The sequence below is a fragment of the Solanum lycopersicum genome, chromosome 11, assembly GCF_036512215.1.
Source record: "Solanum lycopersicum chromosome 11, SLM_r2.1".
Lineage (NCBI taxonomy): Eukaryota > Viridiplantae > Streptophyta > Magnoliopsida > Solanales > Solanaceae > Solanum > Solanum lycopersicum.
In genome coordinates this window covers 26,157,666-26,175,282 of record NC_090810.1, presented here as the reverse complement: position 1 = coordinate 26,175,282, position 17,617 = coordinate 26,157,666, and positions in this window count along the sequence as shown.

The following is a 17,617-nucleotide window of genomic DNA, read 5'->3' as shown; positions in this document are numbered from 1 at the left end:
ACTAGTTAAACGATAGAACATTGAAAGTGTAGTGATACACCACATAATTGAGTATTGCATGAGCTTACTTCCTTCCATTCTTTTAATACTGTGTTCTAGGCATGATGAAGCCTGAGGGTTTTCGGAGGACTTTATAAAAATGATTAGGGGAAAAAGAATGGAAAGAACTCTGGATGGGATCAATTATATATATACTGCCAATTACTGTTTTGGTCTGATCAAGTAGCCCAAAATTGTTTAGAAACTAATATTTTAATTTTTATTGGTCTGATCAAGTAGCCCAGACTTGTTTAGAAACTAATATTAATTCTTATTATTTACTACATTGTAGATAAATAATCTGAAAGGAAGATGGTAACCTATTGTGATATCAATTACTGTGCAAACAAGGTATGTTAGGCTGTTTGATTTCTATTTCTTTGGCATGAATCCAACACTAGTAAGCTTTCTAAGTGATCAGTCTCTACCAAGAGAAATTAGAAATTTTACAAGTGTTGAATTCATGACAAAGAAATAGAAATCGAAGAATAGCCTTACATACCTTGCTGCACAACAATGGATAGCACAATAAGTTACCATCTTCCTTTAAGATTATTTATCTACAATGGAGTAAGTAATAAAAAATAATATTAGTTTGTAAAAAAGTTTGGGATACTTGATCAGACCAAAAGAGTTCTTCCCATCCTTTTTCCCCTATTCATTTTTATAAGGTCCTCCGAAACCCCTCAGGCTTAATCACGACTAGAACACAGTATTAAAAGAATGGCAGGAAGTAAGCTCATGCAACACTCAATAAAGTGGTGTATCATTACACTTTCAATGTTCTATCCTCTAACCAGATTTCATGACTTTTCTAGATATCCAGCCATAGCCTCTTATTTTATGATACACAGAACTGTCCCTAAGCCTTACAATGTGGAAACATCTATATGAACTAATGACTTCCGATCAACATCTCGTGAATTCCAACTAAGATTTAGATTATCAAAACAAGATCACAAATAAAATTAAGCGGACTCCACTCCATGTATGTCCAAACAAGTACCTCTTTTCTAAACATTCACCAAGATCACACCATACTTTTACTTTAAAAATACTTGTTTCCTTCAAATCCTAATGGTGAATATGTAGAACAAAACTCTTTGGAGATTTTATGGCTTTCCTTGGAAGTAATTTTGTTGAAAATAAGTGATGATGGAGAGATTATAAGTTAGAGTTCTTTAGAGGTCCCTTTTGGGCGTTTTCACTTTAAAAATTAGAGAATAATATTGTGCTTTACTTTTAAGCAAGAATATGCATCACCTCCTTTGTTTTCTAAAGACTTATTATGTATTTTTCATTTAATGTAAAGGGTCGTGTCCCTAAGATACTTATATTATCACGCCTCAAAAGCCATTAAGACGGACTGGCACCCAATGCCCTAAAGGCCTGAGAGAACCAACCTGCAACCTGTTCTTACTGTGCATATAACTATAACAATTGTGGCAAGTTCACCTAGGATGAAGAGATACAAAACGACATAAATAGGCCCAAAAGTTATATACAAGACTTGGCCGTTGAGGCCACAAGTCCGTAAGACACAACTGAACCATGAACATACATCTACAAATACTCTAAAAGATAGAAGACTAGAGTAGGTTGGGATATCCCCCCCCCCCCCCCTTGCCCTTAACTACAATACAATACCAAAATAAATTTTCCAAAGACTCAATAAAGCTCCGAATATACTTGGAGCTCATCCATAAGTAGTTGTGTTTCGTGTGCTCCTACTAAGGAGGTTTACTAGCTTGAGTACCTGTGCCTGCAACATGAAATGCAGCGTCCATCGCGAGGGACGTCAGTACGAAAAAATGAACTGAATATGTAAGGCAATAACATATATAATATGAGAGCTTAAATGAAATCAAATAGCAACAACATATGAGTGCATAGATTAGGAGAGAAGACAATATTTGCTTACTCTTGTGGGATCAAATAAGTTACATTCTTTCTTTACTTTTCTGTATGCTATAATCTTTTTAGGACATGTGATACAAGTGACCAGCTGATGAAGGATAGAAGAGGATGACCCATGCTAGGAGTATTTACCCCTGCGATGCGGTCCTCATAACTAAACAACTTAGTATCGTCCCATACTAGTCTTTCGCCCCTGAGCTGCCACCCTTCTATACAAATAGGGATCGGACCATGCTAGGCTTTCGCCCCTGAGCTGCCACTCTTATGTACAAGTTGGGATCGACCCATGCAAGGCTTTTGCCCCTGGGACCACCCATAATTTTATAGATTTCTTCACTTAGGTTCATTAATCTTTGAGATTTTTATTTATCAATTCACAAATCTTTTGAGATGTTATTTTGGTGGTCATAATCATTTTGGCGATATGGAAGTACAGACCAGTAATAGAAAACGTGAAAATAATACTTCAAGGATATAACAATGACATAAGGAGCTATGTAACATCAACACATTACTTTAAGGGATTAATGACACAATTGACTTCAAACAATAAAGAGGGGGATTCACAGACTTGATTTTGCAATTATCATTTCTATACCAGCACATGGGGGATAATTACACAAGTAGAAAATAGTTAACAGATAATGAAGTAGTTCTATGCCCTACGGTGAGAGGGAAATATTGTTAGCTATTTGGAGATAGTACGCTGCCACTATCTTTCCTTTTCTTGGAATAGAACTTATGAGATTCACTTCATTGATATTTATTGCAGGTGTTAGATTTCATGCCAAAGCGATATAGAATCGAATAGACTTACATACCTTATCTTCGGACTGATATACTATAACGATTCAGGCTCTCCTTTTTGGTTTTAATCTACAATTTAAGTCATGGTAAACTAAAATTAGGATCTATCACGCCATGAACCTTGTTAAACAGTAGCTGAATTTGACTGATAATGAACTCATAGAGACCTTAACATAATGTGTATCACTATACCCTCATTCTTCGTTCATCACATACAGTATACATCCTTTTCCCAAGTAGAACCAAGATGCGCCCACAGTACTATACATAGAACAGCCCCAATATTCTTTATCATACAACGAAGTATTGAAGTCACCACCCCCTTGAGTTCTCATGAAAGCAGACCACTAATTAATTACTCAAACTCATACATAAGGAAGACAAAAATGGGGCAGTCACCTTACCTCTATTTCTGCAACTTCTCCTTATAACTTAAATTCTCTAGAACTTCAGCTTCCCTTCAAACTTGAACCAAAGAAGAACGAAAGGTATTTTAATAACTAAGGAAGTGATAGGTAGCTTCTGGAAATATTCTGCCTATGTAATTATATTAGAGTGTGAATAACATGTTTTCCTAATCATCCATGTGAGAATTAAGCTAAACCCATGAGTTTTCACATACCTTTGTTTTGCAGATATAAGGGTTTCTTCATGAAACTAAAAAACTTTAAGACTGTTGGTTTAATCCTTGAGAGAAAAGAGAGACAGAGCTGGAGTTAAATTTTATTTTTTTTGTTAAAATAGGTGAAGAATATCTGCTCATATTGAATATATAGAGAGATTTATTGACCACAAAAATATCCTCTAGAACCACCTTTTTAGGGTCCATTATCAGCCACAAATTGGTCAAGTAGGCGATGCACCTGCTTGTACAAATCAAGCAACTCAAAAGGTCAAACTAGGTGATGCAACTAGTTGCTTTCACATGGGCTTTATCCATATGGGGCCTTGGCATATTTGGCTGCTGGGATTTCTTTCAAATTTCATTTAATAGGTTTGGTCTTCAAGTGACAGCCCATTAATATAAGCATAAATCTGGTCCATCAAACTTGGCCCTTTAACTATATTATAGCTTAAGTAGGTGATGCAGCTGCTAGCTTAAATTAAGCCATGCAAGCAGCTCAATTATTTTATTTCAATTTCTGAATGTTAATCCTTTTTTCTTCAACTTAGCGCTTTAGCTTTTAACTTTAAGCTCAACTACCACCTTACTATATCAACTTAAATACTTTCCGTCAAGGTTAACTTGCAATACACATGCTGAAACATGCAAGGTGTTACGTCACCTTCCAAGCTTGTTTAAACCAACACTAACCATATAAGAAACATGATCCTGCACCTAAACTAAAAGTCTATGTCAAGAATCACATGAATAGAACTAGCATATATATAATACATGCCGTCACATCCTTCCCCCCTTAAACGTTCGCACTCGAATGTTAGCAATGTTGTCCATCCCAAACAAGTTCAGGCCTAAGTTAGTACTACTATCAACCATATTGAACATATAAACTTATACTTACTTGTAAACAACTCCACTAACATTTTGATCTTTCTCACCAGTCTGGAAAAGGGGAGGATACTTCAATTTCATTAATTCATCCGCTTTCCATGTAACTTCTTCTACTTGTTAGTTCCTCCATAGTACTTTACAGAATCTACTTCTTTATTTCTTAACTTCCTAACTTGTCGATCCAGAATACCAATAGGTACTTCTTTATAAGTGAGATCTCCCGTAACATGTACATATTTAGTAGGAGTAATACGAGATGGGTCACCTACACATTTTCGTAGCATTGAGACATGAAACATCGGATTAACTGATGAAAGATCTTGTGGCAGCTCTAACTCATAGGATACTTGGCCAAAATTTCGGATCATGTTATATGGCCCTATATAGAGCAGACTCAACTTTCCCTTTTACCAAAACCTCATTACCCCTTCATCGGAGTCACCTTCAATAACACCTAATCCCCCATAGAAAATTTTAGTCCTCTCCTTCTAATATCTGCATATGATTTATGTCGACTTTGAGCTGTTTCTAGCCGGTGCTGTATCGCTTTGACTTTTTCCATTGCTTTATGAATAGGATCTTGCCCAAATAAGGCAGTGTCACCTGTATCGAACCAGCCAATCGGATATCTACACTTTCGACCATATAAAGCTTTATTAGGTGCCATTTTTATGCTCAAATGGTAGTTATTGTTATAAGCAAATTCAATAAGTTATAGGTGATAATCCCTCCTACCCTTGAAATGTAATATCCTCAAGTGTCTGAATTGTACGTTCTGTCTATCCATCCGTTAAAGGATGAAAGGTTGTACTTAAATTCACTTGTGTTCCCAATATTTTTGAAAAATTGAGCTCCTCTATCAGATATTATAGAGATTGTTACTCCATGTAGTCGAACTATCTCTTTAATATACAACCTCACACACGCTTCATCTCGTACAAGTAGTCTTCACTGGCAAGAAGTGTGCTGCTTTGGTAAGTCTGTCAACTATTACCCATATGGAGTCAAACTTCCAGAATGAGCAAGGCAAAACAGTTACAAAATCCATGTTGATCATGTCCCATTTCCAAATTGGAAGTTCTATACGTTGCATGTAACATCCGGGATTTTGGTGTTCTACTTTTACCTATTGACAATTTGGATACTGAGCCACAAATTTTGCAATGTTCTTCTTCATGTCACTGATATACCGTGGTTTCACGGTATAATTAATATTTTTTCCTTAAGTTTAGTGTGTCTGAAAGTCTTTTTGTGCTAGTTTTTATATGAGTCTCTCTTTGTTTTGCAGGAAATCTGTCCAAAGTTTAATGCGGAGATTTTGAGCAAAGAATTGCAGAAGAGACCACCTACGGAGCTGATGACGGTCCGTTGTGCTTGTGACGGTCCGTAGGTGGCAGCGTAGAGAAGCTCCTGAAGGAAGATGGGGAAGTCTGACCAAGTGTGGGGTTACGTAGCTTGTGACGGTCCGTCGTGGCTATGATGGTCCATCCTGCAGGTTCGTCATGAAGTTCAGAGAAGTGATCCAGTACCCAGATTCCAAGAGTTGAAGTGTTTTGAAATGAATACCCTCGACGGACCATTGTGCCTATGATGGTCCGTCATACTTGCCGTTGTGGGCAATGAAGAGAGCAGCAGAAGAAATTGCTAAGTATGGGATGACGGAGTCCATGACAGACCGTCGTGACCACGACGGTCCGTTGCGAGGTCCGTCGATCCAGCCGCATTTTGGAAAAATTCCAGCAATTAGAATCCTTGTTTAATTAGGTTTTTATTTTTTTATAAATAGTTTGAAAAACCTCGTTTTTGAGGTTAGACTCTGCTAGATTAGACATCATATTATTAGACTTTGTGTATTAGTGTTTGATTTGGAGATTCTTACAAGTGATTTTTGGTGATTAATCAAGCAAACTTTCGGACTTTATTCTTTCTCATTGAAGTAAGTACATGAATTCTTATTTAATATATTTGAATATTGTGTTTATGGCTATGAGTAACTAAACTCCATAACTAGGGTTGTGGGAACCATAGGCAAATAATGAGATAAACCCTAATTAAAAGAACAATTCTAGAATAGTGTCTTGCATGTATTAATAATTCTTTCATTTAGAAGTCTTTTTAACGGATAGCCAACGTTAGAACTCACCTTAATGCTACTTGCCGGACTAAGGAGGTAGATAATAGTAAAAGAATTATTAATATAGATTTACTGTATACTATCTAATAGGCTAGTATTGATTGGTACGAGGTAATAACTTAGTCAAATATCGAATACGATGCTTAATATGAGGTAAGGATAAGGGTTAGGATAGCAACACACGTAGCCGGACCAAGGTGTGGAGTGAGATTTTCTAGATGCCGGACCAAGGATTTAGAAATACATAACTTATCACTTTGCATGCAAGATACTAGGAAAGAATTGTTATAGTTAGAGTTATCAATTTATGAACCTGTGGGGAACACGTAAACCCTAGTTACTTTGATTAATTGATTAAAACCCAACATTAAAAGCTGTTAAGTGTCTCTTTCAAGTTTGTTGTTTATTTTCACTTGTTTAGAGATAGAACCCCCCTTTTTATATTTTTACTTTCCAAGGAAGTTGTTGACCAAACGATAGTAATAATAGGTTGAGGTTAAGTCTAGACTATTTTCCTCGTGGGAACGTTCCCAACCTCACTAGTTGGGTTATTTACTTGACACGACCGCTTTACTTCTTATTTGAGAAGTAAGTTTGAGCGTATCAAATTTTGGCGTCGCTGCCGGGGAATTTAGCTTTTAGATTAACTTGAGCTTATTACTATAGTTTAGTTGATATATTCTTGATTTTACTTTCTTTTATTGTTTCTGATTTCCTTTCAGACCTATCCTACTTGTATGCCAAATACACGAAAAGGAAGAGAACCCTTGTTTCCCTACGATCACGAGCTAGAGCGTACACTGCGCAATATGAATCAAAACTTGGGAATAAATGATGAGGATCCAAACCAGAACATCCCAGATCCAGTGGATGTTCATGGTCAGATGTTACCCGATGCTCCGGGTGAACATCAACAGAGGGGACAAAATCCCGTTCCACGGCCCCAAGCATACTACAGATGGAATGATAACATAGCAGATTCGGATGGGCCACTTGTCTTGCCCCCTCTACCCACAGGCCACACTTTTGTGCTAACTAGTAGCCTGATGCAAATGCTCACTGTCAGATGTTTGTTTTCAGGGCTACTTTCTAAGGATCCACATGCCCATATAGCTAAGGTAAGGGCAGTGTGTAAAAGTTGTGTGGGGAGGCCTGATTTGGATCTAGATGTAATAGGTCTCAGAGTATTTCCTCTCTCATTGACGGGAGAGGCTGCTATGTGGTTCACTGAGCTCCCATACAACTCCATCTTCACTTGGAACCAACTAAGGGATGTCTTCTTAGCATGCTACTATCCGGTCTCCAAGAAATTAAACCACAAAGACAGGGTGAATAACTTTGTGGCACTACCAGGAGAGTCAGTTAGTAGTTCTTGGGATAGATTCACCTCATTCTTGAGAAGTGTTCCAAACCACCGTATAGATGATGAGTCACTGAAGGAATACTTCTATCGGGGACAGGATGATAACAATAAAGCGGTGTTGGACAATATAGCAGGTGGATCTTATGGAGAATGCCCTTATGCTGAGATTGCAGAAAAACTAGAGAAAATCTCCCGAAATAACAAAGCTTGGAGTACTAGGAAGTCCGATACAGGGAGAAACACCTTCACGGTGCAGTCCACTCACAACCCAGGCACAGATGAGATTCGTGAAGAAATGTCTCAGATGAGAACTGAGCTTGTGTTGGTACTAAAACATGTCACAGGGGGTGCAGAAAAGATAAATGCAGTCAACTACTTGGCTAAACCACCACCTCCTAATGATGAGTGCTATCATGCGGAGGACCATTATCCAGTGAATGTGCAGACGGGGGGTTTCCGACCAAGCGCCCAAGGCTCAAATAAGGATAATTGGCGCCAAGGTCAAGGGAACCAAGGTCGGAACTACGGTAACTACAACCGTGAGGGTCATTATGTCCGAGATGGAAACTACAACCGCGACAACAACTTTAACAGGGGTAACTATGCTAATAGAAACGACAGGAATGGGCCCTATGTCCCTTCTCAAAATCGTGAAGTTACTCCTAGGGATGGTGGAGATAGTATGGCGCGAGTTGAGGATATGTTGCACAAAATGATGAGGATGTTCGACACTAGTGATGAACACATTAAAGAGTTGAGGTGTGATTAAGCTAGTATTGGGCAAAAAGTTGATACACATGCAATTTCGATTAAACAAATCGAATTGCAAGTGGCCCAATTATCTGCGACAGTGAACACACGGCAACCGGGCACTCTTCCTAGCAACACTGTCCAAAATCCAAAGAATGATGCGCACTGTATGGCAATCACTACTCGGGGTGGTAGGCTAACCATTGACCCACCTATGCCATCTACTTAGAAAAATGTGAGAAAGGATAATGATAATGTGGTAAAGGTTAGTGGTGAAGCAGAGGGAAGTAATGCAAAAGATACAGAAGTACCTATCAAGGTAATTCCCATGCCTAGACCACCACCACCCTTCCCTCAAAGATTAGTGAAAAAGACCGAGGATGGTAAATACCGACGCTTCATAACAATGTTGAAGCATCTCTCTATCAATGTCCCTTTGGTAGAAGCTCTAGAACAAATGCCCTGTTATGCCATATTCATGAAAGATCTGGTCACCAAGAAAAGATCGGTCACTTTTGAGGATGATGATAGATTGCAGCATTATAGTGCTATTGCTACAAGATCCCTAGTACAAAGAAAGAAGATCCGGGTGCGTTCACTATCCCTTGTACAGTTGGGTCATTGCATTTTGCGAAAGCATTATGTGATCTAGGGGCAAGCATAAATCTCATGCCCCTCTCAATTCACAAGAAGTTGGGTTAGGGGTATCCAAAACCCACTGCGATGCGGCTACTGATGGCCGATCGGACAGTGAAAAGGCCCATAGGGATACTCCATGATGTGATAGTAAAAGTGGAGTCATTCATCTTTCCAGCTGATTTTGTTATTCTTGATTGTGAGGTCGATATTGAAGTGCCTATCATTCTTGGGAGGCCATTCCTTGCTACAGGTAGAGCCTTAGTTGATATGGAGAAGGGACAAATGACATTTCGGTTGAATAATGAAGAAGCGACCTTCAACATTTGTAGGACCATGAGGCAAAGTGGTGAGCTCCAATCGGTATTTGCCATATCCCACAAAGAAAAGATGAAGAAGGAGACTGAACAGAAAAATGCAAAACAAGGGTTTATGGTTGGGGATTTGGTGCTTGTAGACAGTTCTAGTGGGCCTTGCCTTCCGGGCAAGCTCAAGTCCAAATGGTCTAGCCCTTACTTGATTACCCAAGTATTCCCTCATGGGGCAGTTGAATTAAAAGCCAAGGAGGGAGTGCGGTTTAAGTGGAATAGAGATAGAATAAAACTCTATTTTGGGCGTAAAGTATCGGAGAATGAAGCGATAGAGGCATACCATCTTGATGAAGTCTGAGTAATCGAGTGTCCCCAGTCGTGCCGCGACATTAAATCAGGCGCTTGTTGGGAGGCAACCCAATACTTATCATCTTTTTAGTAATGGTAGCATTTTTCTATTAATGGGTTTTAATTTGCAGGTACATCACTAGGAAATTCTGCAGAAATTACTCTGCAGCAGTCACTAACGGATGCATCGACGGACCGTTGCGCCTGTGACGGACCGCGTATGCATCCGTCGTACCAGGTATGCTTTTCTATCATTATGAAATTAGGGCACACACAATGGAACCAACGATGGGTCATCACAAATGTAACGGACCGTCGTCGGGGAACCGTCGCGTGATTAATGAGGTACACCCGACCCGACCCGGCTGGACCCTTGTAAAAAATCAGACCGTTTAAACTCCCCACCCCTCCATATTTCACCCCACTACTCTCTTATTTCTCCCATTACTCTCTCTTTTTAACTTCCCCATTCCTCCACCATCATTGCCCTCTTACAATTCTCCAAAGCCCTAAAGTGTTATCTACTAGTGGAAACTGCTGCTGTGAGTGTCTACCTTGCCACCGAGTACTTTTGCATGTGGTTTTTTCTCCATTTCTAAGGTATGTGTCTCTAATTTATACTCATTTATCTTGCATTTTTGTTACTAGTTAGTCTTAAGCTTAGTTCCTCATAGTATTTTGTTTACTTTATACGATTCTACCTGACCTAGGTTACAAATGCTCAAAATTACCATGTTTACCACCCTAGACATAGGTGTTTTTGCATTGCTAGTTTCCTAGGTAGTTGGGGTAAACACATGTAGGTCAAAAACACTAACAAGTTGATGTGGGTTCATCGGGATTGCTTAGGGTACCTTTAGTCCTTTCACTGTCATTCAAAACGAGACCTCGATGACAGACCGTCGTAGGGTCCATTGCACAAGCCCTAGCACCCCTGTCCTACTGGACACATGTGACGGATCGTCGTCCTTGCGACGGTCCGTCCTGCACAACCATCATGCTAGACAGAGACCCTGTTTTTAAGGGTCTCTCATTTTTTCCCAAGTGTTCCCCAACAGACACATGTGACGGACCGTTGTCCGTCCTGCACAACCGTTCTGGTTGGGACCCTGTTTCTAAAACGTCTCTCATTTTTTTCCAAGTGTCCTTCAACGGACACATGTGACGTACCATCGTACCTACGACGGTCCGTCCTGCATGACTATCATAATGGTCAGAGACCCCTCTCCTTAGGGTCTCCATATTGTTTCCTAAGTGTCCTACGACGGACATCTACAACGGACCATCGTAACTGTGACGGTCCGTCCTGCACACACTGTCATGCTATTCAGAGACTCTCTTTCAGGGTTCTCTATTTATACAGAGTCCAAGTACAATACGACGAACCTCACGACGGTCCGTCATAGTCACGACGAGCCGTCACCAGGCCCGTCGTGTGTCACTGTTTATACAACAATTACATATTATTTTCACTGTTTTATTTCGTATGGTTTCGCTTGTTTTGTTTGCCACTACTCGTACTAATAGTGATCCTTTGCAGGTACTACTAACTATGGCACCCAAGCAAGACCGAACCTTCGCACGCGGGCGATCAAAGTCTGTTGCCCCGTCTGTACGCTTGATCATCGGCTCTGATGATGAGCGGGACCCTGAGTGTGTGCCCCCAGGCACTTACGCACCTTCCCGTGCTCCCAGAGCCACACCCAAGACGGTGGCGTCCGGCGTAGTCACTGCCTCCCAGTCTGAATAGGAGCGCACACTGAGCGGCACACCCTCTGGGTTAGCCACAAATGAGGAAGGAGCGTTTGGCTCCTTAGGAGTATCATGGTCCGAGGAAGCTTCTGGCTCTGCTGAGGTTCCCACACCCGCCACTGCTGCAGCGGTTGCCTCGTTTGATGAGGCTGACAGTTCAGACTATACATCCAGCGCACCAGTTCAGGTCCCCACCCCAGCCTCTGACCAGCCAAACCGGTGGTGTGTCGACGGCCAGTTTCAAGTTTACTCCGACGCCAAGTTCCTGACTGATAAAGGAGTAATTACTCAAACACTCACCTTGGAGAGGCGGGTACTTACAGGGAGTCTCCCAACGATGCCTGAGATCCACAACCTCATCACCAGGCATCGCTTAGAGTGGACAGCTCGTCCGTTGGGATGATACATCGAAGAAATGGTCCGAGAGTTCTACGCATCCTACGTAGCGACTCTCCGATCACAGATCGATAGGCGGGCTGCTTCCGCTAAACAGGCCCCACTGGAGCAGGTTCGAGTCCGGGGCGTGCAGGTTGACATTTCCCTGCCAGCCATCCGCCGGTTTCTATACGGTGAGAGTGCAGATGCTACTCGTACCCCCATCATGCCGAGTTCGACTACCGCTGGCAGATAGTAAAGGATGGACAGTTCTTGCGCGAGCCAGCATTGAGAGTGACCACCAAGAGGTGGATGGCCCTGCACCTGTCAGTAGATGGAAAGGATGCCGATTGGGTCTCTGAGCCGAAGGGGTCCATCAAGAAGGCCAACCTCACGTTCATAGCAAAGTTCTTGTGGCTGCTCGTCCGTCATTGCATTTCCCCCACATCTGCTGATAACATCGTTACATGGGATCGAGCAGTGTTTATGGCGGCGATGATAGCCGGATTCGAGGTGGACTTCGCATGGCCTCTCCAGGCAGTCCTGCACGAGAGGGCATTCAAGATCACTACTACCTACCCCTTCTCGTGTATGATCTTTGCCCTTTGCAGGTCCGCAGGTGTGCCCATATGGCACGTAAATCAGCTGAAGACCCCGCAGGGCACTGTTAACAGCAGCCTCATCAGAGACGAGGCCAATGAGTTGGCTTCACGCAGAGGGCCTCGTCCAGAGCTGCCCCCACTTGCTGATGATCTTGCGGATACGGTAGCCCAGGCCCGCACAGCTACACAAGCGTCCACTGACACTACCCCGGTCGAGTCTATCCCGGGTAGTAGCACAACCCCGAGCTCCTCTCGCACAGCCCGTCTACCGGTACTGGTCCCGCTTGATAGGGTCCAAAAACTAGAGGCACAAATGGCCACTCTTCTGCATCATATGCAGCCGTGGATGCAGAAGTCAATTACTGAGTCTGAAGCGCGTCTAGAGAGGAAGATGCAGCAGTTTACAGAGCGGAAGATTGCTGAGGTCAACCAGTGCCTGGACGCCTTTGAGTTGAGAGTGTTAGCTCGACCAGCCCCTCCGGTGGATGTGTCGACTCTTCAAGCTGCAATCGAGGGTCTTCGTGCAGACATCGACACGATCCTAGAGGCGAGGGTGTCGGAGTCTGAGGCCCCTTCTGTCGAGCCTGCTGAGGACACCATGCTGGCAGCCCTGTTTACTGCTTCAGAAATTCCACCACCTCCCCCTCGAGAGAGTGCCAAGAGGAGTAGGGGTCGAGCAGAGGATGCGCACCAGATCAGAGCATCAAAGTTAGCGGCTGGGGCGTCTAGCTCCTGCACTGTAGAGACAGCAGGAGACACTACTGATGGTGAGGTTGTTGCTGAGGACACCACTAAGGGTGTCCAGATTGCAGAGGACGTGGGTTACGGGGAACTGTATCCACCATCTTGCTGATCGACGGCACTTTGCGCCACAGGTTTGCTTCACCTACCACTCTAATATTTAGATTTTTTTTATGCATTGGGGACAATTGCATGTTTTTTTGTTGGGGGTGGGGTAAATGGAAAGTGAGTGTTAGGGTGAAGTCTGAGTAGCCCAACTCACTATCCTCTTTTGGGGTTTTCTTGCCTGTGTTCTTTTTCCCCAAAAGACTGATTACTTCTTCTGTTGAACCGGCATGTTTATATCTTTTGTACATAGTTTAACTCTGAAGCATGATGGCTAAAATGATATCCTGAGAAAACTGGAAAATGTTGCATGACTAGGCATAGTAACTGATAATTGTGTGGCTCTAAGCATGAAATAGAATTACACCATTGTACTACCCTGAGTCTTCAATTCAAACTAGGTGCCTAATAATCTTGTATAGTGATGAGATGTCAAGTGAGTGTGAGGAAATTTGAATAGTCCACTATTGGTACTGAGCTAGAACTTGCCTGGCTAATCCTACTAAAAAGTAAGTTGTAACAGACAATTAGGAAAGGATCATAGGCTTTTATTCAAGATAGCCCACCTAGCCTAAATAAAAGAAACCAAATGAAAGTTATCCTTCTTTGATCCAAATAATCTGAGCTTAAAATTAGACCTTTCTTTTTCACCCCAACTGATCTTTTCTGGGAACAATATGTTGGCCCTGGTCCCTCCTTGGACATGTGCACCTCAGCTTATGCCAAAAGCATAAGTTGAGGGTGGCTAATGCATAAACAACCTTCGTTAGGCCCTGACCCAACTTTGGGTATTGTGTACCTTGACTCATGGCAAAGCCATGAGTTGAGGGTGGCTGTTTTGAGGAATGCTCTGGAAAGTGGGGTTGAAAGAACAAAGAGAGAGAAAGAACAAAAGTAAAGTGAGCCAAGAACTCGTTGAAAGAAAAGTAAAGAAAAAGAGAAATATACAAGAAAAAAAAGGAAAAGAGTCACTTACACAAATGAAGAAAGAAGGGAAAATAGCAAGGTGAAAGAATAGGAGAAACTGGGCGAGATAAAGTGATAGAAAGTGGAAGGTGTAGCCGATATGTCAAGAAGGGCAAAAAGTCACTAAAGTATACCTAAATATACCCTACCTGACTCTGATCCTATGTTACACACTAAGGAAATCCTATCGTGATCCTAAGGGTTGTATAGCGAACTTAAGGCAGTGAAAATAAAGGCAAGCTTATGACAATAGGTATGAATGAGTGTGACTTTGTTCTGAGAGCGAGTGTTGAAAAGTAATCCTTATACTCAAACTGAAATCATTGTGTGAAAAATGAGGATTTTGTTTTGAAGTGAGGACACTAGTTGCAATACCGGAATTGTTAGCACCTTGGTGAGAAATTGAAGAGGATAGGTGTTAGTGCATGGTGAGTCTGTGTCATGTTCTAATCCCACAAAATTCAAGCCTAATAGTGATAGCATGCATAGATTTGATGAGATTAATCGGGATTGATAGCCAAATGATTGCAGATGATAAAACATGGATACTATTGTACAAAGATTGTGTAGTGAGTCATAGTGCGTCGCTTGAGGACAAACAACGAATTTAAGTTGAGGGTGTTGATATACCGTGGTTTCACGGTATAATTAATACTTTTTCCTTAAGTTTAGTGTGTCCGAAAGTCTTTTTCTGCTAGTTTTTATATGATTCTCTCTTTGTTTTGCAGGAAATCTGTCCAAAGTTTAATGCGGAGATTTTGAGCGAATAATTGCAGAAGAGACCACCTACGGAGCTGATGACGGTCCGTCGTGCTTGTGACGGTCCGTAGGTGGCAGCGTAGAGAAGCTGCTGAAGGAAGATGGGGAAGTATGACCAAGTGTGGGGTTACGTAGCTTGTGACGGTCCGTCGTGGCTATGACGGTCCGTCCTGCAGGTTCGTCAAGAAGTTCAGAGAAGTGATCCCAGTACCCAGATTCCAAGAGTTGAAGTGTTTTGAAACGAAAATCCTCGACGGATCGTTGTGCTTATGACGGTCCGTCATACTTGCCGTTGAGGGGAATGAAGAGAGCAGCAGAAGAAATTGCTAAGTATGGAACGACGGATTCCATGACGGTCCTTCGTGACCACGACAGTCCGTCGCGAGGTCCGTCGGTCCAGCCGCATTTTGGCAGATTTCCAGCAATTACAATCCTTGTTTAATTAGGTTTTTATTTTTTTATAAATAGTTTGAAAAACCTCATTTTTGAGGTTAGACTCTGCTAGATTAGACATCATATTATTAGACTCTGTGTATTATTGTTTGATTTTGAGATTCTTACAAGTGATTTTTGGTGATTAATCAAGCAAACTTTCGGACTTTATTCTTTCTCATTGAAGTAAGTACATGAATTCTTATTTAATATATTTGAATATTGTGTTTATGGCTATGAGTAACTAAACTCCATAACTAGGGTTGTGGGAACCATAGGCAAATAATGAGATAAACCCTAATTAAAAGAACAATTCTAGAATAGTGTCTTGCATGTATTAATAATTCTTTCATTTAGAAGTCTTTTTAACGGATGGCCAACGTTAGAACTCGCCTTAATGCTACTAGCCGGACCAAGGACGTAGATAATAGGAAAAGAATTATTAACATAGATTTAGTGTATACTATCTAATAGGCTAGTATTGATTGGTACGAGGTAATAACTTAGTCAAATATCGAATACGATGCTGATTATGAGGTAAGGATAAGGGTTAGGATAGCAACACACGTAGCCGGACCAAGGTGCGGAGTGAGATTTTCTAGATGCCGGACCATGGATTTAGAAATACATAACTTATCATTTTGCATGCAAGATACTAGGAAAGAATTGTTATAGTTAGAGTTATCAATTTATGAACCTGTGGGGGAACACGTAAACCCTAGTTACTTTGATTAATTGATTAAAACCCAACATTAAAAGTTGTTAAGTGTCTCTTTCAAGTTCATTGTTTATTTTTACTTGTTTAAAGATAGAACCCCCCTTTTTATATTTTTACTTTCCAAGGAAGTTATTGACCAAACGATAGTAATAATAGGTTGAGGTTAAGTCTAGACTATTTTCCTCGTGGGAACGATCCCAACCTCACTAGTTGGGTTATTTACTTGACACGACCGCTTGACTTCTCATTTGAGAAGTAAGTTTGAGCGTATCAGTCACCCAACCAATACATTCCTTTTAAGTCATGATATATTTTAGTTGACCCCGAATGAAAATAATATCTTGAATGTTGTGATTCAATCATGATCCTCTTTCTTAGTTCATGTATATTAGGTACACACAATCTATTTTTACATCGAAGTACTCTATCTTTCTTAAGCTCCAATGCCTTTGTCATATCATGCAGTACATTCTCTTTAAGTTGTAAAAGTATTGGATCGGTGTACTGCTTCTCTTTAATTTCCACTACTATGAGGATTCTGCCGCATTTTTCACAATAGCCCCTTTGTCTTGAGATTTAAGAAGATGAACGCCCAAGTTCACTACTGGGCACTGATCATTAGTCATTCCTTTTGTTTCCAAAGACTTCTCTTATGTTCTTGCAATTATTTTACGGCTTAAAGCATCAGCTACTACATTAGCTTTACCGAGATTATATAAGATTTCAATATCATAATCTTTTAATAGCTCCAGCCACCTTCGCTGCCTCCAATTTTAGTCCTTTTGCTTAGAGATATATTGCAATCTTTTGTGATCAGTGTATTTGTCAACATGAACTCCATACAAGTAGTTGTTATGCCTCGTATTTTTTTATACGTAGTGCGCATCGTGATCTAGTAGACGTAAGTCCGGGGAATGAGCTTTTATTTTAAGTTCCAAGTGATTAAAGAAATATTAGGCAAGGATGTTAATTCCAAATGTGATATTAAGTATGATTTGGCTAATGTAAGTGCCATTAACTTTAAGTGACGGATTAATTAGTGGCTGATTAGGATTAATTTAATCCAGTGGGCCCCACCACTCATAATTGGTGGCTGATTAATATTTAATTCAGTGGGCCCACCACTCAAGGCAAAAAAATTAAAAAGATCAGATTATGAGCTGGCCTTAGTGGACAGGTGTAGAGGGGGGCTGCCTCCACTTCATACTATTAAATGAGGTGGAGAAATCCACTCCATGCTAAATAAAGTGGTGAAATGCATTGCTTCATATCATCTTCTTCTTCACCAATTGTCTTAGGCAGCCATGGAAATGGAGAAACCAACCCTGCAACTCTTGGCCAGCAGCTGC